The sequence below is a fragment of the Aphelocoma coerulescens genome, chromosome 12 (assembly GCF_041296385.1).
Source record: "Aphelocoma coerulescens isolate FSJ_1873_10779 chromosome 12, UR_Acoe_1.0, whole genome shotgun sequence".
Taxonomy (NCBI): Eukaryota; Metazoa; Chordata; class Aves; order Passeriformes; family Corvidae; genus Aphelocoma; species Aphelocoma coerulescens.
Window position 1 is genome coordinate 13,635,098 of NC_091026.1, and position 27,893 is coordinate 13,662,990.

Consider the following 27,893-nt stretch of genomic DNA (forward strand, 5'->3'; position numbering starts at 1 on the left):
TATTGCTGTGAAAATCCTTTCTAGAATACTTATTAATATGCAAAGACACAAGATTCAACCTGTGTCTAAACATCAAATTAGAGTCAAACTTCCATTGGAAAACTGAAATACGTCAATTAGATTGAATTCTAGCATTAAATTGAAGCTGAACAGAAAAAAATTACTGCTACTCTAAGACATTTTCTTTAGAAACCGGAACGAGGCAGAGTAAAAATCTGTATTTCACAGTAAATGCCTAGATTTACTCTTGGTATTTAATACTGAGGAAAAGTAACTCAGAATTTTACTGATTAAGACTTTCCTATCAAACTGACTTAAGACCTGTGACTTCCGGGAAGGACAAAGTAAACAGAGTTAGACAGGAGATCATCTGTCCCAGTGAAAGGCTTATCAGACATTCATTTGTTTTCTTATAACCTTAAGTATGAGAGGTGGGCAAAAGACCAGAATGAAGCCTTGTCCTCTCTATCTAACTAATTATTTAATTTCCATCCCTTTGGAAAGCTTCTGCAGGCATCAGTTCCCAGGTCTTCCAAAAGATACCTGACTGGCAAAAAACAAATACAACCACCTACAACTACCATTCCACTCCAGAAAAAGTACTCAGAAAAAAAAGAAAAAGGCCTCTTACAAGTCAAAATTTCACCATTTGAGATAATAGGTATCACACTATCTTCAAAGGTACCAGTGTATGTGCGGGTGTGCGTGCATGTGTGTGTATATATATAAAACAAAGTAATTTCTCTCTAGATCAGAGGCCCAAACAACCAGTAGCTCAACACTCACCAATTAACAGTCCAAAATATTTTTTGCACTGTGCTGAAGCAGCTGCTATTTAAGGTGGCTTGCACATAATGCTTAAGGACATGGCTGAGATACATTTTTAGCCAGCCCCCTAAAAGTGAGCAACTCTGATGCGGAAATTTAAATTGTGTCAAATCAGTTAAATAAACACTCAAAAGCCAGGTCACATGTGGGCACAATTATCATGTGGGTACAATTATCATGTCCTTTTTACCATGGGAAGTTCCAACATAAGCCTGGGTGATCAGAGCCAGCAAAGTTTGTGTCAATGTACTGAAATACAAAAAGGTCACCTTTAGTGAATTAAATTAAATGCACAATGAATCAGGCAGCAAAGCTGCACAGCCACTACAACTTGTTTAACTGTCCATTGTATATAACAGTTAAGGGGGGAAGGAGGGAATCTACACACTCAGTAGTTTCAGCAGCATCTTCTTCTATTCACCCTCCAAAGGAAAACCTTTGTAACCCTCGGGTTTTTGTGACGTCTATGGTATTTTAGACTTTGAAACTAGATTAACTGAATGTGCATTTTCTAATAATTCTACCTACATACAATTCCCAGAAGTACTACAATAATTCTATTACCTGACACCATTAGACAAGTTCCCATGTTGAAATCCTCAAAAAGGTTTTCAGACTTTTCACCAAAAGGCTTTAGCATTATTGAGCAGCATTTCTAATTTTTGCACAAATATGATCTAGACAGCAGCTACATGCTAAACTACACCTCTCCTAAGAAACAGCCAACATAGGACAAACCCTTCTGCATCACCATAAATGAGGCTCCTATTCTGTTGCTAAAAACATTCATGTTTTAAATCTCTGCACCTACTATTAAAAACTTTGTATCTCTCCTCTAACTTTAATAACATCTACATTGAAAAATAAGTAAGTTATTCCATAGGTGTCAACAAGCAAAGCAGATCTTTATTTTGTTTTAAAAAGAAAGCAGCTGGGAAGGCATCTTTTGAAACAAAGCAGCACAGGCTGGTGGGCAGAGACATGACTGAAATTGTACCCTTCCAGTCAGCAGAAACAACTGCCTATTTCAGTCCCCAGTTTTTTATGCATCATCCAGGATCATTTTGATTAGAACCTCTTTGTCTTCTGAAGACACAGAATACATTCCCACACAACTGTAGGAGTCTCTCTGTCTCAGGGAAACACAGTACTTCCTGGAATTCTTGACATACCAAGAAATCAGAGTTACTCCTATTGCTCCTTACTGACAGCTCTTATTATCAGCTCTGCCATTAACTTGGCCTGAAATCCAATTCTGGCCAGCTCCTTGACAAGACATTTAAGACAACCAAATACTTACAAAAACTCTTCTCATAGTTTTTTGTATCTGGGCAAGTTGAATTCTTGTTGCTGCTTTGTGTTTTGTTGTTTTAATTTTCCTACTGGAAAGCTAAAACAAAATATTCCTCCTTGGAATTTTCATGCAGAGACTACAGTGGCATGGACATTTGGAAATAAAGAGTCTGTACCCACCAAAGTTGTATTACATTGATTTTTTTTAGAGGTATGCTGAACATCAGCCTAGCTAAGAAATGTGCTGACACAGTAATAACTTTTCCTAAGGAAAGCACCTTTCACTTCCAGTTTCCAAGACCTTGAAGACTCTCCAACGCAGCATAGTGCACTTTCATGAATGAATCTCCCTTCACCATCTATGAGTTCCAGAACTCTCAGAATGTCCCAGTCCTACTGGGACAGTGGCTGTTCATATGCAGGAGACAATTCCCCTCTTCAGTGAAGATAACTCCATTCTTTTATCTCAACTTAGGTTATCATCATCTGTCTCTCAGATGGAAGAAAAGAATGAAAGGTAAAATTGTTCTAAATAATTTACTTCAACATCTACATTCCTTTTACATTCTAAGTCAGTAGCAATAATGAACACAATCCTCAAAATACTGGTCAAAACCAAGATAATTTTACCAGTGTCAGGAAGGAGCAAGAGTCATGAACTGAACTCATATTTGCTGAACTTAAATCAACTGCTTTCACCCCAACCTTTCCTTTATTCTTCAGCACTACTGTGATATATGCAGCTCCAAGACTAATTTAAAGACTAGAAATAATCTTCATTTTCAAATAAGTGTCTGTCACATTCAATTAGAGAAATGTATTCCAGAATTCAGGTTGGACTTAACCAAAGAAGAAATTTCACTGCATTTGATTTAAAACCTTTCAGGAAAAAATTTATCAGAATTATAATGGGGGGGAGGGGAATGAACCACCACCCCAAAAACCTTCCATTAACAGTAATGCTAATAGGCAAGACATCCTTGATTTCTTCTAAAAAAAATATACATATTTAATATGTGTGTGTGTATGTATATATATGTGAAATAAGAAGACTTTCTCCTCCCTAACTATTTACAAATAATGGAATGAAAGAAGAACCAAAACAGAAAAGTCTGAGCTGCAATGAAAGAAAACTGATGCATTGGGGGATAAGCAGTTTTTAAATTTTGAGGGCTGGGGGCACAGTGATGTGAAAGTAAGCAACCAGCAAAAAACATAACTGGAATTTCCTCCAGGGAAAAGAGCTGCATAAATCTGTCCATAAGAGTGAGGGGCTGCTTGACTGCAGAAAGGAAGCAGTACACAAGAGGATTCAGAGGTAAAGTGACACACAAAATGCTTCCATCTGGCTGAGGTATTGACTGATATCCACAATATAACTACACAGACTAAGACGTGGAGAAACAAAATACACCAGCTATCAACAGAAAAGTAGTTTCAAAATGCTTTAAGTATGAAAGACAGAATTTGGCAAGACAAAGAGACTAGGACTGATCAAGTACTCAGTCCCTCAAATTGCTCAAGGAGATTGTCACAATATGGCAAAGGAGCGTACAGTCTGAATTTGTATAATGGATTCAGAACTCTCAACAAATGCTCCTTTTGAAAGAAACAAGGACTGGCATATGTCCCAAATCAATAAATGCAGGTAACTCTAAAAAAGAGTATATTGGTCACATAAGAGAATCTAAAATGCACATAATTGAGCCCTGAACATAGCTGGTTTAGAAGTGATACAGCTTTAGAAATTCTACACACCAAATGCCCTAGCACACACATTTTAATCTATTATCACTTCTTCAATAAACTTCACACGCAAGGATGCTCTTCTGCCTTTGAGGAAAAAAACCCAAACTGCTTCATCTTGGTATAGACTGAGCTGCTGATGGCTGCTTGGAGACAGGCTGGGCATCAGTGAGTGCTCAGCAATTGTACTGAGCATCGTTTCTCTTCAGTTTTAGTCTTTACTCTCCTTTTCATCACAATTATTACTACTATAATTATTGTCACTGTTATTATCATCATCACTATTATTATATTTTTTGTTTCCATTTTTAAAGCACTCTTAACCCAGGACTTTTATGTTTTCTCTCTAATTGATTCTCCTCCCCACTGTGGGGAAGGAAGGGAGGGAGTGAGCAAGGGGCTATGTGATACTGGGGTTAAACCATGACACTTATTAAAAAACAAAAATGTTATTTTCAACCCTCGTTTTAAACAGCTTAACCTAAATTGTACTATTAAAAAGTCAGCATTTAAGTACAAGTTTGTTGAAGGCTAAGAACTCTCCTGTGGGGGGAAAAAAAGCTTTATTATAAACTGATTGCCATTACATTAAAAGTCTACTGTTCCTCAATGCAAAGCACACCATCCATCACCTCTTAAGTGGTAAAATGTCTGTAAATCAGGAAAACATTTTAAAAATCCACAGAAAAATTTCCTCCTCTCCCAGTGTGTTAATAAATGTATTTTTTGAAGCCCCTGGAGAACACCCATCTCTTGTCATGGGATCCTTCCCTGGGCAGCCTGTCCCAGTACCTCACTACTGTGAGGGTGGTGAGGTGCTGGAACAGGCTGCTCAGAGAAGTTGTGGATGCCCCATCCCTGGAAGGTTGAGTGGGGCACTGAACGACCTGGTCTAGTGAAAGGTGTCCCTGCCCATGGGGGGGGGGGGGGTTGGAACAAGATGATCTTTCAGGTCCCTTGCAACCCAAACCATTCTGAGATTGTATTTGCTATACCTCATCACATGACGAGACACTCTTTAGGCAGTGAGCATGGCCACAAAGGAGCAGCCCATAGGTCACCTTGTTCCAGGCTGGGCAAAGTCCTCCAGTGCATTGTCACACTGGGTGAGATTTCCAACAGTGAAAAGTCTTCAAGTAACACTGAATAAGTCATTAATTCATTCAACTTATTTTTCCTCCACCAGTGCTTTTAAGTTGTCCAAGGGCTACTTGGAGGTTTAATGACTATTTTTTTAATTTAAACCACTTGAGCACCAATGGTTGCTAAGGCAGTACTGATTTATCAATATGCCACCTCAATATATTAACACCCAACTCTTTTTGCCCAATTTTGTGAGATTACAGGTGAGTCCCCTTGAAGAGAGCTGGAAGCAATCAAACAACCAGAAGCAATCAAGACCCAGAGTAATAAGTACAAAAGGGAGCTAACAGCTTGTTCCCTCAAACTGGTCACCCTGCCCAAATGGGAAGGGCTGCAAGACTCCACTGTGAAGCTGCCAAAGAGGGCAGATATGGATGGTTCAGTCATCACTGCCAGCAGCAGCACATTCCTACTGCAAATAAGGAAATAACAAGGTTTAAGCCAAAGGGAAATATTCAAACATTAATGGGAATATTTCATCTTATAAAGCACTTTCATTCTCAGCACTTCACTTTACCTGTACTTAACAAAGAAAAAAAAAAAAAAGAAAAACTCCTGTACTTTTAATTCATGCTCCTGTAAATTACTATTCTAAAACACCTATTATCACATATTAAAAGACACTGAAACAATTGAATTTGGCCTCCACATCAAGGTTACAAGGAACATGAACCACAACCAGGAACTGAATTCCATTTTCAATGGCCCAGTTTTGATTCCAATATTTTTAATCAATTTGCCTTTAAGGAGGCAATTGTATTTCACAGAATTAAGCGAAAATAGTGGCAAGGTCAAGATGACAGAACAACTTCCAGGAACCAGCTCTGTCTACTCATCCCGTTCTTAAGGGATTGTGAACATGTGATCACACCCCATTTGCAATAATCAAAATACTGTGTACTCTAAAGAAAGCCTTTTTTTTATCCTCCCAAAAAAGAAGAGCATTTCAAACCATTTCAGACTGTATTCCTTCTCAAAATTGTATTTGGCACAAAGCTTTTTTCCTTTTTCCTTATATACCTTAGGAAAGAAAACAAGGATCCAGATAGACTCTGTTTCTTTGTGTCATACTTGCTGTACTCCTAGTGTTATTTTAATAAACAATTTAAAGAAGGGAGACTTAAGTAGAAGATTCAGGGACACATGATAGAAATTCCTACAATTTATTAACATCATTGGCAACTTGTTCTTCATAATTTCTTTAAGCAGGGTTAAAGAAGCTGAATTGATTGTGTAAATATGAAGTAAAACAAAACAGCAGCTTATCTGTGATTTGACACAAGATATTTGTAACAAATGAGAAATATTTACTATCTATAGATCATTAAATACACGAAAATAATTTACATTAACCAAGTTGCACATTCCAAGTAACATTTTTAACATCTGCCAGTATAATTACTTAAACCACAAGCTATAGAATACATTTGATTTTTGCTTTTTTTTCTGCTAATTAAGAATCTTTCATCTGGTATCTCAGTATGCCAGAGAGGTCAAGATCTCTGGCAAAAGGAAACACATTACAGTATATACTTCAACTGGTTTTTTCTTTCCAAATAAATTAGTTAGTAATTGGTTTGAGTTGGATTTATTTAGCTTTGGTTTTGGGGGAAGGAGTGGGTGGTTGAGGGTGTGTGGAGTTATTTTTCACAAAGCAGCTCCAAAACATCCAACATTTTCTAGTAAGTGCATTCAAATGGCAAGACAGATTCATTTGAGAAGGTAGGGCATATCTAGTAAACTAAAGTTTCAGGAAAATATCTAGTCTTGCGAGTTCTCTGTAGCCAAAATACCTATCATAATTGTAAACTGGAATACTAGATTATATAGTCTATCATTATATAAACAAGTGTAACTGATAAAAGGCCCCCATATTCACAGACTTAGGTAATTTACAGTGACCTCAAATCTTGAATTTGTTTCATAGTTCTTTGGATTTTTTTCTGATGTTGGATTAGAATGACTTCATAAAGCTGAACAGCAGGTTTGTTCGAGGGGTTATTTCTGTTGGGTTTGGTTGCCATTGTTTTTTAAAGTGATCCCTGTAGCCAAGTGCTAAAGAAGAAAGTCATAGACTAGCAAACTCACTTCAAGGTCTGTCAATAAAAAAAGCTCAGTGCAGATCAGCCTCAAGCCTCCTCAAACCCCCCACAATGAAATTCTAAGAAGAACCCAGGAAACGTTTTGGTGAGCTCTGATTTCATCCATCAGATTACCTCAAAAACACATTTCAGAGGAGGAGAGAGACAAGTGAACTAAACAATTGCAAACAAAAAACTGAAACACAGTCTTATTTATATCCACATAAACACTTGACACTTTGAGCCCTGCCTTTGTAAAAGACATTCATCTGTTACTGGAGATCCACTCCAGGCCATTAACAAATATGGTACAAATCCAATGCTCGGCAGGGCAGAAGCAGGATCCAAAAGCTGCTGTGAAACAATTCATTTAGGCAGAACATTTGCACCAAGTTTGGCTTTTTAAGCCACTGAGATACTTTTCTTAAAACAAAACAAAAAAACAGAACAAAAACCCCAACCAAATACTATAGCAGAGTAATAGTAAAACCAAATTTTTCTACCTTTGTACAACTATTTCTGTAAAACCATATCAGAAAAAGAAAAGCGTAGGAAATGAACTTTACATGTTACATGCTAAATGCAAATTTCCGAGTACATAGAGATTTTATTTTAGCAACAACAAAATCTAAAATGACTAGGAAGCATAGATTTATTTTGAGCAAATTTATCACAATATTTGAGGCACCAAATAAAATACTCTATTTGCACTCAGCTGCCAGTTCTGCAAACACTTTCATACTTGATTTGGATACCAAGAAGTTCCCTTGGGATAAGTCCATAAATGCTATCCTACCAGCATCTGAGGAGGACCCTTTCCACCCTTATCCCTTTGCCTGTCACCACAGATTATTCTGCTCTCTTCACCGGCCTAACTGCAAGATTAACTTTGTAGTCTGTTTGAACATCTATTTGAAAATATAAAGGAGGGGAAAGAAAACATCTCCCTTATGTTGGGTGCTATATATGTAAGATGGAACAAAGAAATAGAAATAATATCACATTTAAAGAAATAGAAAAGATTTTTAAGAATCAGTAATGGCATGCTCTGCTTTGAAAAGACAAATTATCCCAGGGCCAAAATAGATTTCAATATGACTGTGCACTAATGAGTTCATTTACATATGCATTAGAAAATTGCATGCATCACAACTTCAAGTAAAATTTAGTCCCAATAGAATTTAACAAAAACAATTAATTTTCTTTTCTCTAAACAATTAATATATTCTATCACCAGCAATTCATCCCTTGCACAAAGAGGCTATCAAATTTAGAAAAGCATTTTGAGTCTTATGTTTTTCAATCAAATTATGACAGATCAAAGTATTTCCTGCCAATCAAAAAAAAGGCTATTAACATCAGTTATTTGATTCGAAGTTTAGAGAAGTTTCATCTTCACTTCAGACCAACAACTTCAGCAATCACTGCAGACACACTTTGTTATTTACTGCTGCTCTTCAGAGGAAAAAGAAAAACCCAGAAGAGAACACATTCAGAACAAGTCTGAGCATCACATCCTCTGAACTTCCAGAACTCAAGTTTAATCCACAAGTTTTGACCTTCTCAGGTATGCAAAATCTTATTTCATGCTTATTATGTGAATACATTAAGTTGGGACATGCTGCAAATCTGGGCAGAAGTGACCTCAAATACCAAAGCTGATGAGCTGTTTCTCTAACTAGAACAAAAATATTTTACAAAACAAGTGTCAAACCATTATAAAATCTTCTTATGAGCCTGGCCTTAAAAATCTCATTTTCCCTGCTTTACAACAAAAACTAAGTCAGGGACAGTAAAGTATGACAGCAACCTGTGTGCCTTTAGTCATGCACAGCTCCCTTTACAGTCCCTGAAGGCAGCAGAGCCTGGCGAGCTGTGCTGGAAGTGTTCAAAGTCACACTCTGCATCAGCTTTTCCCCTTTCTGAAAGGAGCCAAGGACAATTAGTAAACTCTCCCAGGCTAAGCACTGTGCCTAGAAAGAGGCAGAAATTTTAAGAGTCTTGATCAAAAGACATGACATGATAAATGAGATATCATGTTTGGTAGCCATGAGATATATGGCTACCAAAACAGCCATAGAGCAAAGTAAGAACAGTGATAAGATATATGTAATTACTGCCTTTTACCAAGACCCTGTAAGCACACAAAATTTTTTGCTTTTCTCTTTTGAGCCAGGTGTATAGGGAGGGAAAAGCAGCAAGGAATATGAGATCCTCATTAAACAAAAATTCTCAAATTACAGAATGTGCCGGGATACACCCAGCTGTTAAAAAAAGAACCACAGGGAAAAAAAATCTTCTTCAGAGCTAGCAAAAGCTAAATTTATTTTATCTCCTTCCTTCAAAGAGACTTAGAAAATGTCATTGTTTAGACAGTTTATCATAATGCTCATACAATTTTCCTTACCATAATGAAATTACAGACTGGTTTACAAAAACATTAAGTGTAGAAGCATAAAAAGTTTACCATTTTGCATTTCATTAAATAATCCAGGTCCAGTCTTGCAAAGATTTATGCATATACTCAAGTTGATCCAGGTGAAACATTCCACTGTGAGGGCTGATACGTTAAAGCAGGAACAGTTGGTATAAACTGACATTAATTTTAGAAGCACATAGTTGTTATAATAGTTTAAAAAGATTTTAATTTGTGTTTAACATCACTTTTAGGCATGAAACACAATCTTATTAACACAAAGTAACTCCCATCTTAAGCTACATGTGCTGTCAAAGCACAGGAATAACACCTTTTTCGTCCATTTTTACTTTCAAGTTTCAGTTGCTGATACATGATTCTTATACTCCAACTATAAACATAGATAGTCATGTTTCTCATCCCTGATTTTCATTACTTAGTTTAAATACACACTTTTTTTGTCTTCAGCTCTCAGTGCACCTCACTGAAGTACTTGATGGGAATGTGCAATGGGAAAGTAGAAAGCAGGGCTGTGGTGAAAAAAAGGTTGAACACAGACACAGACACAACCTTTTGCTACGACTTCATTTTTCTCTTAAGTCAGCTAACAACACGCTCTGCCTCCTGTATTATAGATTTCTGTACAACATTATGCTCAAAGCAAGTCAGTGAAAGAATCTTCTAAACATTTTTGCTGTTCATAAATTACTATCTTCAACAGCCATTTGAGCAGTCACATCTTCAGCATTGTGGTCTGCCCTTAAGTTGAACTAGGCTATTTTCCTTGTTATTCTTACAAAGGAAGTCAGTTTTCCTCCAAACTTTTCAATTGTCAAGATGTCTTTCAGTAGATTTTTATGCTTTTTAACTTCTTCACAAAATCATTTCGAAGTCACTAGACAAAACTACAACAAATTTGAGTTTTAATAAAGCAAATCCATTTATTACATGCAATACTTTTGAAGGGAGGAATCCTTATTCTCTTGACACGCCACAGACGTGTTAGAAACAAGATTAACTGAGAAAAGATAGAAACTTTCCAAGTTAGCATTAATCCACAGTCTCTTTTGATGCTCACTCCCTTGGCAGCAGGTATTAGCTTTCCCAAGCCCAAGTACTCATAGGAACTACATTACTACTTTTACTAAATCTAATTTACCAACCAGAAGGCCTTAAGATAAGGGAAAATATGGAAAAGTTCAAACACTGTGAAAACCCTGAGGACTGTAGCAAACATGGGGGAAAAGGAAATTCCCACACCCCTACCAGGAACTTTCAGTCCATAAACACCAGCAAACTGTGACTGAAGGTATTTAACCAGCAAATACAAAGATACATTAAATAAGTTACCAAGATCTACCAAAAATAATAATAAAACCCCCTTTCATTTCCAAACTTAAAGAGACATTCAAACATACCTACACAAACCTGAAGTAAATTCTCAACAGCATCTAACTGACTGGGATACAATGTCATATTTTTGGGGCACAGACAACACCAACTCAATGTTCAAAATATTTGAAGATAGTATTAAGAGGAAAATATTGACTATAACAAACCTGACACTGTTATTCGCAATATACAACCAATAAATATTGTCCTACCCACAAAAACACAGTATTACCCCAATATATATTCCCTGGACAGTTGCACCTATTTTTTTGAGAATACCACATAAAATTTATCTGTGTTGAGATATAAATCGACAGAAGAGAGTGAACTTCCATTCACAGAAAAGCTGGGTGCTACCCTCAGCTAGTTCTGTTCTTAGAGTGGCCACATACCCAGAACAATTTCCTACTGGACTGGACACTGTTTCTTTAACAGTAAAGAGCATTAACTACATGCAATTTTACAAGTGCAACTGAATTCATTAAGTCCCTTTGCCAAAGCATCCATATGTGGTGGTGCAAGTGGTTGCAGCCACCCTGACCCCAGAACGAACTCCGGGATCTGCTGTTTGGTGGTCAGGCACCAATGCATAAAGACTGCCTTCGTGGTCAGGGTGAGATCCCATCACCCCTGGGTGCAGTTATTTACATCTTCTGTGTTGATTGGTTCTTGTTCTCCCCTCCCTGTTTTAAGTATAAGTTCATAAATATTCATTTCCCTTAGTTAAATTTGCATTAGTTCTAGAAGCTTCTGTATTACTCGATACCCCATTTGCTGTCCCCTATAATCCCTCCTCTGTGTTATCCTCATTGGTCACCTCACTGTAAACCCTGTCTACCCTCTTGGTTGGATCCCTTATCCCCACCTTTCCTACCCCGAGTGTAAAATCCCAGGATCCTATCTAAACATTGGCTCTTCGTCCCCAGTCCCTTCACGTGCAGTAAAGGGGTTTGTGGAACCTCTACAGAGAGTCCCCTCCTTCCTTCTTTGCCTCCGCCTGCACGCCCCGACAGCCGAGCCTACGACAAGGCTCCTTCGGGTGAGGAGCTCACGCTCTCCCTTAGAGCTGCGGACACAGAGGGTGCAGCCAGACCTCCAGGCTTCACGTTTCCCTAGCTCGCGTGACCCTCATCCATATGTACAAAAAGTGATAAATTTACGCTTTCATAAACGCAGTTTATGACCGAGACTATCAATACTACAAATCTAAATACTCTGGTGAAATGTGTAACTTTCATTCTGTTTTGTACCGTACAAATATAATTAGACAAATCTTGACACATGCCTTTGGCTGGCACTCTGTTTTCCTTTGAAACACATTCTTGAAATTTAGGAATTGTTTGGCTAGGAATTGAGTTTGTATTTATGTACAGCCACTTTTCATTGAGGTTCCTTGCCTCAAGGGTGCAATCACTTTGTGTTCAAGGAATAGTCTGACAAACACAGAAAGCTTTTACCTGCTATAAATTTAACATCCCTGTAACTGAACAATTCGATCTGCTCTCCCAGACATCTGAGTGGCAGCAAGACTAAACATTCCCTGGTCAATCCAATTTTGACTGAAGTCATTTTCTGCACAAGACAAAGAGAAGGGAACTTGAAGGAAACTTGAAAAAGTAACCTATGAGATGCATTATTGAGAAATCTCAACTTTAACACCAGCCATATTACAGCTGTGCCTACTTTGAGTCCCCAAGTAATTATATGTAATGAAAGACTAATACGTTGGAGGAACATTAATTAAATCAAACTCTTTTTCCTGGTTGGCATGTTGTATTATTTATATCATACTGCACTTCCTGGCCACAGTGTCCTTATGGAAATTGGATACAAGTGAAGAGAGAGATTTTTACCATCAGCACTAAGTAGACCGCTACCTTCAGAACAGTCTTAGAAGTTTTATCATTGCTTGGACAAAAAAGTAAAGAAAGACACCAAAGAAAACTTCAGTTAGTGAGCTACAAATATATGCTGGCCTTCAACCAAAATCAGGGAATATGAAAGTAGGGAAAATGAGGAGGAAGTACCAAAAGGCTCATTGAACATCTTATTTCTAAAAAAAAAAAAATCCCTGAATGTATTAACTTAGATGTTAAAAATTCACTGCATTTGAAGATGTAAAAAATGAGTTTAAATTTAGCACTCACCTATGCATTACTGCAATACCTTCAAAGCAGCAATGCTCAAAGAAAAGATCCACAATTACATGGCCTACATAGGTGTTGCATTTAGTCAGCAATTACATGGAGACATTTATATGGCATTTTAAAAAACTTTATGCCCCTAGATCCTTTTGTTTTTTAACTTGAATGAAGTAATTTTAAAATCAGGCATTTTGGTGCATAAAGTCAAGTCAATGCTTAATTAGGTGATGAATTCCAGTCTTGTTCATTAAAGAGAATTGCATTTATCTGGGATTTACTAGATTAAATCTAAAGTTAAAACCAAAAATTATTCCATTTTGAAAACACCCTTATAATAAATACACCCTTATAATAAAATCAATACTTTCCTGATCATAACAGACTTCAGATTTTCAAAGCATTTCACAAGCATTAGGCCAGTTTTATAAATCCAGAAACTATATTAAAACCAGTTGAAATGACCTGTCAGAGGATACATAAAAAATCAAAAGTGGGAGTGTGAAGAAGTTGCAGGTTTCTTAAGACCCAAGCATCATCACTTTTACAACCACATTTGCATACTTGGTGAAGGAACAGGGAAAATGGGGCTATAAATCAAGAAAAATAAAGCCCTCTCCTAAATTACTTTCTTTCCTACCAAGACAGCAAAACTACGGAGAAAGATTCTCCCAGAAATAAAATTTTACTAGTAAGTTTCTCCAGCTGAATTTGTATGTTTCATTAATGAAAGTGAAAACACTTAACAGGAAACACTTTTTTTGTAATTTTTAAAATTAGAAGTAGTAGTTATGCAACTTAAATAATTGGAACAAACAGGTCACATGCCTGAATGACTTCTAAAGTTACTTGAAAAATGTCTTTTCCCCTTACTTTTCAAATTATGGTATTTCTGTTAAACCAGATCAAGTGAAATTATAAGGTTCCTATTAAAAACTCAGACCAATAAGGAACATTAGTTTTACTTGGTCCTTTGACATAAATGAGCACAAATTCACATATAAAATAGTCTTAATGCCAAGTCTGTGTCTCTATTCACTTGGTTTAAGTTTCTTTTAGATAAAATCCATCTCAAACCCAACTCCATTCAATTGGAATGTACAAAGGTAGAGTTAAAACTGATTTGGTCACTTCACTCTATTTTGTGCATACACAAAGCTTATTGTAACTTGATAATAAGCCAAACATTATTTTCAACCACAAATATTTCGGAAGCACAGCCTAATGGTTAAAGCATGAGACGGCAAATCCATTTTTAAATAGAAACCAATTTTCATCACAGATCACTGAGTGATTCTGGGCAAGTTAATTAACCTCCCTGCAATCTGTGAAATTGGGATAATACCTGCCTTGCAGTGAGGCTTATTTCATTAATGCTTATGAAATGCTGAGAGATCCTTAGATGGATATACTGTAGAAATAGAAACATGCTCAGTATTTCAAACAGTACTTTGGAACATAATTCCTATTTGAAAACACACCTTACTGTCAAGTGAAATGTCAGTTCATAAGTAGTATTCAAGTGACTTTAGGTGCACTGAAAATACATTCCACACCATATCAAAAATCACAAGAAAAACAACAAAAATGTCTCTTCTTTCAGCTACGTACAGAATTATCACCATGCATTTATAGAACTCAGATTCCCATCACCAGCAGCCAGAAACATTGCAATCAACTTTGAAGAGTTCTTCAGAGTCTGCCAGTGCACCAGAATCCTCAACATAGTATCTACTTCTGACTGCAAAGCTGTAAAGTTCATTTCTAGTGTAGCTGCAGTGCAAATATTGAAATATTCCACTGTACTTTTTTTTATTAATTAGTTATCTCCCTGATTCTTATCTGCCTTCAAGAAAAGACTGCAACAGGAAGGAGTTCATTGCAAGGCTGACAAGGTCAGAGATGAAACCAGAGTGAATGAGGTAACTGGCACCTCAAAGGGTTACCAAAGTTACTCAGAATGAATGGGGATTTTGAGAAGATGCAGCAAGAATTCTAAGCACCAACATTCCTTCTTCCAGCTAACATGGTTGGCAAGTTCATAGCTGTGCACTGAAAGTCTGAGCATGCTGCTGTCTCAAAGGGAAACGGGCTTTATGTCACAAAAAGTTCTTCAAAATATAAAATTTAAAAGCAGTTCCAGGCTTCCATGGAACCCATACATCATTGCTTTTAGACACCTTGCTCTTTAATTACAACATGCTCTTTTACTTCTGAAGTCACCAATGCCTACACTTGTTTACAGTTTGGTTCATTTCTTTCATATTCCCAGTAAGAACAATTATTTTTCTCTCCTTTATTGTGTAACTACAAGCTGTTGCTGCATAACAGGTTATATTTCAACAACTCTAGTGTTCCACTGAGCCACAATTTCTATCATATTTAGGTCTGGAAAAAAGTGTCTAAACCATGAGTTATGCCAGATCCCCACACACCCCCCAACAGTTGCTAATACAGATATTGCATGGGGATCATTCAGTCCATTTTTAAGGCTTCATTTCACATAGTTACAGGAGCCAGTTGAATGAAAGAGGCTCTCACATAAAGAAGAGTGCATTTAGAATGGTTCATTATTTAAATTAAAAATTTATTACATAAATTAAAATAATTTTGTTCAAGTTTTTCTTTTTAAGGGAGACTCCAGGGGAACTTCATAGTTCGGCCTCTGTTAAAAGTTTTCATCTTCTGATTACAATTCCATCTATCAAAGGTTTCAACAGCAAACAATAATAATAACAGGGCAATCCTTTGTCACGTGTATATAAACAACATGCATTAGTCAAATATTACAATCTTCAGTATGAGAGAAAGCCTGAGAACAAATAATTGAGGCCACAAAACCATTACAAAATTCTTCTAAGAGCTCACTTATGCCCAGCTGAAGAACTTTTATCCAGAAATGGTAGATATGCAAATACATGATTGTGTGCCAACATCTTCAAGCCAAATTATTAAGGTCACCATAGAAAATTAATAAATAAAATATCCAAAAAGGAGCTACTACATTACTTCAAAGTAAAGGAATATATTTTGGAAAAAGACATACTAAACAGCAGCTCGGTTTGATAGACAGGACTGTAGATTTTTTCCCTACTATTCAGTACAGCAAAAGTTCATCTTAACAATTGTAATTTTTATTTTAAATGCTCTTTAATAGGGCTGTTACAGGAAACAGCAGGCAAAACTGCAGACAAATGGAATGGCTGCAAAAATGCTGGTATTTACATTTTAATTTCTCACTTTAGCAGTACATACTTGGATTATTATTTTAATAGAAAAACAATGCTTTTCCATAAATTTGGAAAAGTTTATGTGAAGTATCATTATAACATGAGGTACAGGTAATCATACACTGCACTGTTCTCCAGTCCTTCAAAATGCCATAAGCATTCATGACTGAACATAGCTTCATAATACCTGAGAGGTTACACCATTTAGCTGAAAGTTGCAGCCTACAAAGAGAAGTACAACCTATTTTGTTTGTGAAATTCTGGGACATGTTGGTCTTCCTAAAGAATATTATGCTTCAGAGCTAATATTTCTATAGTAAGTATTTACATAACACATATTAACTACACTGATGACCATGTTTTTCCCCAAGCATGGAAGCCAACAAAATTCCTATAACTTAGATACTCAACAGAAATTATTTTTGCTGTTTTCACTCCCAAAGTACCAATTCACAGCCTTTCAGACTTCCCACACACTGAAAACAACAACACAATGCTGTGGCACAAGCAATTACCACTCTCTAGGACTTGATGACTCCTTTCTTGGCCTACTCAAACAGTTTACAGAAAATAATTTTCTTAGTGATTAAGGAACATTAATAAGGAACATATTCTTTCATAAATCAAGAGTTACTGAATACCTAAATACAGCAGTGATTGATTATAAATGCATAATAATGATGTCTCAGCCAAAGACTGAGACAAAGACTGCAAAAATACATCATTAAGACTTGGGATTTTCAACTTCAACCCTCTTCTGTTGGAAAACTGTTTCAAGCAAATTAAATACTTAGCCTCTTCTTTTTCTGTTCCTTTTCCTCAGTATTAAAAAACTACAAACTTCAACAGTTTGTTCAAAAGCGAGGTATTTTGGGGACTTTGCAAAGTTTTTCAACTCAAAGGCGTTAACATTTAGTTGAGGTCCAGCAGATAACGTAACAGTGATAAGCAATCAGTACAGGTAAACAAATCCTGTGAACCACAGGTAGAGAGGTATCGCATACAATAAACTGAAGGGAGTAAGGAATGTCTTGACAAGATGTAAACGTAGGAAGAATTTTCTGAAAACAGCACTGTTAAAGGAAGCTATAACCTTAGCTCATTTCTTTGGGTTTTTGTATTTCAGCTTCCCAAAGTTATTTCATCATTGAGCATGTGGCAATGAACTGTGCCACTTCTTACACTCCTCCCTCAGCTAGATGTTACAGCCCCAACTGTCTCAAATCCAGCAAAAAGGCAAAATCCTTTGGGTTCAAACACATTCTTTTCTGTGATATTTTACACACGAGTTAAGATTATAATTAAATAAGATATTAGGAGCAACTAACTACTCATTTTGATAATAATTAGTGGAACTCTAAGTTAGGACAACTGTGTTATCATAAAATCAACTCATGAGTATCACAGTAACTCTCAAGTAAACCAAAAAGTAATCTCTTTTTCCTTGAAACTGAGTAATATGCATATTGAAAACTTTAGATTCACAAATGTAATAACCTCTTTCACTTTCACTGTACTTTACAATTTTGTTGTACAGTAGACCAACATGTAAACATCTCTCAGTATAAAAAGTAAGATTCAAAACTCCAAAACCTGTTAGCACTAGTAAATGAAGCATATGTTTAGCTACAAAAAATATTCCCCTGTTAGAATTACCTTGCTGAAGTAAGTGAAGACATAACAAAAAAAAGGGATTTTGACATTTCATATTTTGTTGAATGCCATTACTGCACAGGCAATCACTGTCATCCTACCATCTGTCAAGTGTTCAGATAATCACAGGGTTTAATGCACAATATGGTTATTAGAATGTGACCTGACAAAAAGAAAAAGAACACAACCTAATTTGGACTACAAAATCTATGATCTCACTGGCAAATGACAGTTTGACAAGCTATTATTCTGCATTTTGGCTTCTCCAGTAAAAGCAATTTTATGCATACATAATTCTGTTAGTCATACAGTCCAACTGCCTATGGAAGATTACTTCAAACTATAAAATTTTCTTGGTCATTCAGCATTTTGAACTTATATTTGCACCAAGAATAGAAATTTAAGGATCTGTATATACACACACACCTAAGAAGAAAACATGAGTCACTATGCAAAATAATCCTGTGATGCTATCATTAACTGTAATCACAGACTTTCTTCAAGAAATCATGCAAAAAGTCATTACGCCCATTAATTATCTATATATCAACTGGCACTGGCTGTTCCAGAAGCAGAGTGTACAGGACAGCTCTGTCTCCGGTCTGTTTCACATGCAAATGTGTCACCTGCTAATAAGCACCATTATTATTATTCACAATATTGCTTACATACTCTCTTTATGGCTTGTTCCATTCCCAGTGCCTTTTTTTGCCAAGGTAAACATTACTGACAGTTGTCTCTACTCAAGACCACTAAAAGAATCCTATTACAACACAAAACTACCAGACAAGCCTCATGTGCCCATAGCTCCCACATTTTTCAATGACTCAACTGCATTGCTAATGCTCCAATAAAATATATTGCCAAAGGAAATACTCTAATGATAACTTCAAAGTGTAAAATACACGCTTGGAAAAGGTGATATTATGTCTTGAAAAAAAACCAAACAAAATATTTTAAGAAAGTGACACAAGAAAAACAAAGCACACAACAGAGTTCAACACAGTTTTACTACCTGCAGAAATGAAGTTTCCATTTGATAGATTTTGTTAAGCTTTAGCTACACTGCTCAAGGATCTGCCTCAATAATAAAGCATCATGATCTTGCTTTCTTGCCAGGGGGCAAGAAAAATCAGCTCTTGGTTCATGCAAGGCCTGTCAACATTTCAAAGTGTACCACTACTTACAGCTACACAAAACAGCTCTTATCAGCCAGAGGTCTGCTACTCTGATTACTGGTTTCTTCCAAAAGGGAAATAAGGAGAAACAACATGAAGGAACATTTAGATTACTTTGTTTAGGTACAGTTTACATATAATAAAAGATTTTCCCTATTAAATACCAGAAAATATCAGTTGTATAAGATAAACATCACAAAGTACCATTTTCCAAAGTACCTAAGCCACTTATGTGAGCCAGATCCTTCTTTTGAAAGATCACACAACCTAATTACCACAGGTCACCAAACTCTCACATGTCTAATAATGCAAATAGTGAAATTTATAAGACACTTTCAGCTGCATCATCCAAACCTGTAATTGCTTTGTGAAACCTGTTCCTCTGCACTGGTGAGCCTCTAAGACTTTTCCTGGGGAAGTTACTAAGGTAGACAAAGGGGAGAATAACCACGACCCAATCTACTAATTCTCTGGATGTCTGTAAATGTGTGATAAGTGGAGGAAGTGCAGAGAAAAGCATTTCATATTAGTTGCGCTCTACAAATTTTATCCAGGGAGTAACTACAGAGTAACCACCAAGCAGTAAATTCAGTATCTCTTACTGGTCATTGAATTCATGAGATAAAAAAGTGTTTATCTTATTCCAAGTCAAGTTTCTCCTTAAACTGGAACTTAAAGACTTCAGTTGAGTATATCTTTTTACCCCTAAATTTAAGCATTTCATAACAATAACTGATAATTCTAAGCAGCTTCAGGCTTAAACTAGAAAACAATGCATTTCAAATCCCAGAGTACAAAAGTTAAAGAATTAGATGGTGTTGTACTTGCCTAGTTTAAGTTCTTAGTGCTGGACTCTTCAGGGCAGACTTGCATTGAAACTAAGACTAAATCCAATCTGCTCTGCTGGCTACTAATTGCTGGCTGCTCACGTGACAAAGCAGATTTTTAAGTGACCACAGCTGCTATATCACACCTGAAAGCACACCTTCAATGCTGCACCTGACGCTTTCAGCTGAATGTTGTTGGTCAGCCTCAAATAACCACACAGATGTTAAACCTACAGAAAGGTTTTGTTTTAAAGATTCAGTGCATCATCTTTTAATATTATCTTTTTTTTTTTTTTCCAGAGAAAAGAGTATTTTCACAGGAGGTTGATGAAGCTTTTGTGTTTAAAGGTCAATTTGTAAGTTCTTTGGTCTATACTATTCACCATATATATGTGTAATAATACATATTTCAATGATTCACTCATCTCACCTGTCCTATATTCTGTTATGAGAATGAAATTGAGTACATTAATATCAGAATAATTAAACAATGCAAGTTTTCTTACTGAAACATTTAAAGTAATTTCTCACTAGGCTAAGGTCAGGAGAAGATGAAAATTAAAGTCCAATTAGCCCAATCAACCAAAATATAGGAGTAGCAGCTGACTTCAAGTAGTATACTACAACTACCAAAACAAGTGGCAGTGCAAACACACTTTTGTATACTGTGTAAGGAAAATACTGTAGGTGAGAGGAAAACAAAAAAAAACTCTTAAAAAAATAGTACCTTTGGTAATCAAAGGAGCTGCATACTTCTCTCTCACACAGAATATTCAACGAATTACATCTGCTTCTCTATAACAATTTCATCCCTAACAAGATCAGAGGAAATTATTTATTCCACCCCCAGTCTTCCTACATTTGTACATCATCCTAGGGGACACTGACTTTCTGAACACTGAATTGCTTTTGGCCATCTGATATTCTATTACTGCAGTCTTCTGCAGAAGGAGCCAGAAAAGAAAAAAAAGGGGGAAAAAAATAATTACATTAATGCTGGGAATCAAAGTTTATTGACTTTCCCTTGAGCTATAATACCAAAAAGCTGATTACAGAAGTTGTCAACTTATTTAATGATACCACCAACTTCTCTCTGAACTCATCAAAATATCTTCTGAAAAAATTCTCAGAAGTTTTTCAAATAGAGTAATACATCATTAACTCTAGTTCATCTCACTGAAGATAATTGTATCTGCCACTGCTCCTTCCACCTCTTTGTGTCTATCAAAACACCAAAAACATTGTCATTGTAATAAAAAAACTCCAGGAGGCTCTGAGTTGTTGCATTCTCAAGCAAACCAACATCTCATTTTCACATCCCAAGTACATCCTACTTATTCTAAAAAACCTAGGGAAAGCCTTGACTAGAATACAGTTCTAATAAAAGTGAACACCTCATCCCCACCCATGGCAGCTCTCTCTGAGAACTTAAGTTCAAAACATGGTATTCTGCAGTATGGACATTCTAGTGGACAGAGATTCCATAGACCATTATGGGGTTTTAAGTTTTCACTCACACTGACCCCTCCCAAGAAAGAGTGCTGCCTACACCTGTGTTTGTTCCAAAAGCTCTCTTTAAAACTGTTAATGCTTCTTCCTCATTTGGAGAGCAGATTTTCTTTCCCAACACTTTTTCTCCTAGACCAAGGGTGTCAACAGAAATGCCTTCCTTCCCTCACTTTTACAAAATGATTTTATTGTACAATGTGCATAGGGAAATACTTAATAAGACAGCTGATAATGAGAAAAAATGACTAGAGCCGCCTTTTTTTAGCTTTTCCATCAGGGTCAGCAGTGCAACAGAAGGTACCGCTCCAGCAAAAGATTTGTCCTTGTATCATTTACGATACAGCTTTTTCAAAACAGAAGGGGGAAAGTACAATACAACTGTTAAGTTTTCTGAACACTAACAAAGCCAGGAAGTACTTAATTATTTGAACGAAGCTGTAGCTTATCACATTCTCTTTCAATACAACTGTGAGCACTCTATGCAGCAAACGTCTTCTGAACAACATAAAAGACCCATAAAATATAGTGAACAAAATATAGTCTAAAGATGGAACTTCTCTAGAAGCAAATATTCCTTCAGGAAGATCTCCCTTAGTCAATCTGTTTCTTTAATTCACATGCAGGAGAGAAATCAAGTTCGTTGGTTTTATTACTTGGTGATTGAACAAAGATATTTATGCTCAAACAGTCCTGCCAACACATGATACACCTGCACGTCTGTAACAATTGAACATGGTTCAGTCACAGCAGGTAAAAGCTTTTTATGTTGCAGTGAATAGGCCCTTTGATACTCATCCACAGTCAAATGCTGCATATGAGATCACTCTGCAACAGAAAAGTGCTGTGAAAGTTTGGCTTGAACACAAGACTGTTCAAAAACGCTGTTCAAACAGGGTATCATGACAAGACAGATCAGAACAAACAGCTTTCAATAAAAGGCTGACAGGGCAGGCTGCTTACCTTGTGCAAGGTGATTTGTTCTATAGCATTAGAAGGGACAACATCAGACAGAGCCAACAACCCACACAACTGAATTTGTGTCAGTGCCTCCCATGACAAGAACAATCTCTTACATTTAGGCATCTGTCAGTCCTGTGAGGGGAAGTTGAGATATGCCATGGGAGCAATACTCAGTAAATAGGACCAAACTTCTGTACATTTCAAATGTGCAATCTGGTTGGCTTAAATTAGCTTTTGCCAGGTAGGAAAAAAAATGAAAAATAAAATTTAAGTTTTGAAGTTAGAAGGAGGAAAAAAATGCATTCTAATACTCTCCAATTAAATTAGAATTCTGTATTCATCACTAAACCTTTATTCTTATAATTAGTCTTTAAATACATAAGAAATGGACAAGTCTTTTTTAGGACCTTACAGTATTTTCCAGGCTTGGAAGTCAGCAAAGATTTTCCTGGAAGAAATTCAGTTTGCAAAACTATTTAAACAAAGACAGCGGCAGTGATTAGCATTACTATGGCATAAACTAGAGGAATGTCCTAAAACAAATGTTTATAAAATATTGACTTATATAGCATAAAACATAATAGCTTCAGATTACCACTGTCTTACTCAATTATCTCATTTTCATGATAACAATAATAAGCAGGTTTACCTACCTGCAGGTTAACAGGTTTGCCTATTTTTTAAACTGTACATGTGAATTATAGGATTAGAGGATTTATGCTCCTCATGCAGAATACAGAACGCTGACATTGGGAAAAAGAAGAATCAATTGGCTACTGCAGCTTCTCTGTTCTAACCATTAGTAACAACACTTGAAAGGCCAAAAACACGACAGTATTTCATAACAAGAACGTGGCCAAAAGTCATCCTCACCTTGTAGCACTGAACCCAAGTTTGCATTTCTGCACAGTGAAGCCACTCCTGAGTTCTCACTGCAACCACTGGGCTCAGCTCAGCTGAGATGAATTCTCAGGGCTGGGACAGCCACCAGACATGGTATTCTGGGAGAGCAGCTGGAACAAACAGGTTATTTTCTACCTTCCCTGCTCACATCATTTCTTTGAGATTGGCAGAGATTAAAAGAAATTCTTTGAATAATTTGAAAGTTAAGATGGAGAACAATAGATTGAGATACAAAACTGGTGTGGGCTTAAAGAAGAAAATTACTTAAGGTAATGAAGTAATGAAAGTAAGTTAAATTACTATTTGTTAGACATTTGGACTACAGTAGAACTGAGTAGTCATTGAACTATTTAGTGATAACAAAATACTACAACTTTGGTATAAATTGTTATAAATTCCAATTCTTAAGTCTGAAATACTGTAACATACAACATGGCACTTGCACTACTATGATTATTTTGATATTACACTTTATTATCAAATAAAAATAAACATCTACTATTGATAAGCAAGAATAATGCCTAATGTACACAGCAATAATGAAAATTGCAATTTCAAGCTATAAATTGAAAGTCTTGCAGAATTAAGCCAGCTTTTCCTGTTGACAGTACACAGTATATAAGACAAAAATTAGAATGTTTATTTAATTTCTACTAAGAGTTCAAAACTGCAATTTCAGAAGCGCTTGATCGTCTTTTTGAAAACAGATTTGCCTTAACCTTTTGATATTCTTCCTAACTGACTTCGTTTAAAGGGTGCCTAACATCTGCAGTGACATATACTATCCCTGTTTCTAGTCCTAACAAAATTTTCTTACTGGGATGATGCTGCATGTCAGTAGCTTTTCCTTCAGAAGTTTTTTTCAATATAACAATAAATACATGCCAGTTTGGGATCTGCTTTTGCTCACAAGACAACTGAAGGGCTTTAAACTTTAGTTTTGTGTTTACCCTGAGGCTACATGAAATGGAGGGGCTTGAATGTGTCAAGTTTTCCTGTTAAGTATTCAAAGCTCTTTGCTAAATCTTCCCGGTGACTTCAGTTCTCTGCAACTGCCTTTGAGTACCTTTAAATAAGCAATTCCCTAGAACCATATTTCATCTTACTGCTCTCACAAAGAAGCATGGGATCCCTTTTTAATAGTTAGAAGTGTACAGCAGTTTTCACTGGGTGAAGCCTTGGATATGTAGGTTTCATTTGTGGACAATTTTAAGGGATATTAAAAAAATAAAATACACTTTCTTCAAGTACTTCATTAAATGCAAACCCTTCCTGTGCAATCTGCACATTATGCTATGCAAAGAAAATGTCATTTGCAGTGTCAAACAACACACACTTACCCAAACCAAGTTTATTCATTACTGATATTGTTTTAAAATAGTTGGGCCAGAAGCTTTAATTGAATGATTAATCTCTTACCAACTATAATTAAGTAGAGTCCCTATAACTGTAATCTGAACATTTTTTTGCCATCATTGCCCAGCAGCTACTGCTTCAAGGGACACAGTGTAGAGAGAATTCTGTTGCACGTTTAACCAAGAACATCATGCAGAACATCAAGCATAATGCATTTTTCATGTTTAGCCCAGTGAACAAGCCTTTTTTCCCAAGACTGAGAAGTTAGCCTTTAACAACAGGAACCCAAGGCAAAAGGATTATGAGAAATATCCCAGCATTTCCAATGGGCTTTAAAGCAATCTAATTAGGTAGCCACACGCTATGTTTCGTGAGGAAACCAGCAACCTAATAACTGGATTGTCAGCAGAAACAAAATTAAAAGCTCATGATAGCAGTGAAATACTACATTTCCTCTGCCATCTGCATCCTACAAAATCCTGTCAGTATCTCATTGGGCTGACAGACTGTCTACAAAATAACTTAAGAAATACCTGCTCTATTTCAGGCTTAGAACTACAATGAGAGGCATTCAGGTTTAAGTACCACCTTCCAAAAGAAAAAGATTCAACATCTGTTAGATGCAGAATTTCAACTTTACAATGAAGTAAAATTTTGCATAACGTTTATGATGAAATAAAATAAGACTCATACAACACAAGATATTAGTCATCCTCACTTAAAACTTGAGGAATGTATTATTACAAAAATTGTGTTTGTAGATTTACTAAGTCGATTACAGGTAGAAGTTTACAACACCACTAAACCACTTTCAGGAAAGTGAACTTAACACAATACCCACAATTACACCCTATGAATGTTAATTGCTTCGTTTTGAACCTTACCCATTACTACTTCCCTTTTACTTCCTTTCTCAACCATTCATCTTACTGACATCCACAAAACAAAACCACTGCAAATAGACAAATGTTCAATCAATGTAATGCTTTAACTTACTGTACTGTGCTACAGTATTTTTTTTTCTTCTCCCAGCTTTCAAAGAACACTGTTTACAGTGTGAAAATCTACTTTTCCCTCAAGCACTCTATTTTAGGAGTGTTTTGTTCTTGTCCAAGTTATTTAAAACTATGTACTTGTTACCAATTCAGAGCAAAGCTCCCATTGATGCCCTCTCTAATTCTGCTATAGTTACCATATAAAGCCCAAATGCAGCACTGGTTTGTTTCATCTACTAAATGATGTGCCAGTGTTTGAACAATTTATCCTTAAACCAAGAGCTTCAGAGTAATGTGCTTAATAGTAAAAAATAGTAAAAATAGTAAAGTGCTTAATAGTAAAAAACAAAATAAGTTTAAAAAATTAAAACCTATTTAAATACAGTATACTATTTTAATTCAATTCAGAAAAAAGTTCCTTTACTGGCTCATTTCTGAGAAAATATATCAGAGACAACAGAAATTATAGGGTTGATATCCATTTAAAATATGAAAGACAATCCTTGATTATCAGCATCACATCCAGTTCTTACTTTATTCCCCAGGTCTTAGTAAAAGAACAAAAAGATTTTTCTCCCCTTCCCAGGAAATAGATTAGGTAGGCATGACATTTTCCCACTTCACTGTTGTATGCGGTAATAAGCTTTCCTTTTGTAGCATTTATGAATTCAAACAGTGCTGGGGTTAAGCTGGAGCAAAGCAATTTGGCATGCTTGCATCTGCTTTTATCAGGGAAAGGAAAAGCAATCCATGAGGTCTGGACTGACCTTAAAGCACAAGTATTTATTTGGAGATTCTAAGGGCTTACTAACTGTGTTTGGTAAGAGGGAACTTAAATTCAATCACGCTCACACCCAATGTCACCTTAATTCAGGCAATTGCCTTTCAGTTCTTCTGCAGGGCCAATAACATAATTGGTATTCTGGTACTACAAATATTCTCTCTTTAAAAGGACACATTAACTACACACTCCCATTCTACCATGCTGCTTTCTACAGGACATATCAGGTTTCCAAAGTCAGCTACTTCCAAATTCAAATAACTTACTTTAAAAAATTAAATCTATGCTGGTCAACGCAATTATATTTTCAGAGTATATCTATATAACCCTCTGATATACAACTTTCCCAGAAAAATATTAAAGTCCATCAACTTATGAGTAAACAACTACTAAGAAAATGGTCTTTAAAATCTCAGACGTATGAAGGAGCTGGTTTGGAAAGCCTTTGTTGCTTTTACTAAGCCATTTCTCAATTAATCTGCTGAAATACAAATGCATTCAGGGAACACACTTCTTCCCCTAGGAACTGGACACTGTTGTGTTGTTTCAAGGTATGACTGCTCCAGTTCTTTCATGAAATCTGAGCAACTGTCAGTGTTTGCAACTCTCTCAGCTCCACAATAAATTTAAAAAAGTGAATTAGAAACAATTAGTGGAGAAACATTTACTGCCTCTCCATGACAAAGATACTTGATCAAGTTTAGATCCGCTGCAGTGCAAGCAGTAAAACAATGTGAATGCATAGCGTGCTGCTTTGCAAATCTGAACTTCCATCTTTCCACCTAATAGACAGTACCGTTATTGTCAGGTAGTGATGTGCCAGTGAGTACAGTTTTATTATTCTTTTTTTCACTTTATTCACTCTTCCTCCATCCTTTAACTACTGGAAAATCTGAGACTATTTTAAAACTGATGGTACATAGAATTAATTCTCAATGACATGATAAGCAAGTCCTACATTTCATACATCCTAGGTACATCAGCATCCTATATTGAAATACAGAATGTGCTGGTGTGGCACTTAGGGATATGGTTTAGTGGTAGTGCTTGGCTAATGGTTGGACTCAATGATCTTAAAGGTCTTTCCAACCTAAACGATTCTAAATATACATTTCACATTAAAAAAATGACCAACAAGAAAAAGAACTGTTGTAATTCTTAACTCCTCTGTTGAGTACTTGAACTGAATCTATGCTCAGTAAGGAGCATGGAAGGAAAGACCCTTCATTCCTTTCTTCTCTAAGTTCCCTTCAGAGCTCCTGTTTTCTCTATCTGGAGCCAGACTAATCTCAGCTCAAACACAAACATGCCCAGAGAATCAGGAATTCAAGCCACATGTTCTTATAAAAAGATAAATTGATTCAGTTCACCAGGGCTGCTCAGGGCTCAAAAGCAAAGCAATCAGCCTCTCGAGACACAGAGATCACCACGTGCAATTCCATTTCAGCCAAGGACAAGGTT

At 36.3% G+C, this 27,893-nt stretch overlaps 1 protein-coding gene across 6 annotated transcripts in view; it reads right to left on the reverse strand.

Annotated features, from left to right (window-relative positions):
• FHIT (fragile histidine triad diadenosine triphosphatase) overlaps nt 1-27,893 on the reverse strand; it is a 553,468-nt gene that overhangs the window by 507,111 nt on the left and 18,464 nt on the right. For 3 of the 6 annotated variants that reach the window (XM_069027663.1, XM_069027664.1, XM_069027665.1), the window contains exon 1: nt 19,930-20,019. The exons of 1 other annotated variant lie outside the window; for it this stretch is intronic. The gene's annotated coding sequence lies outside the window, so the exon portion shown is untranslated. Of the gene's footprint in view, nt 1-19,929; nt 20,020-27,893 lie in introns of those variants that run through there. 2 more of the 6 variants (XM_069027655.1, XM_069027657.1) reach the window with 2 other exon arrangements.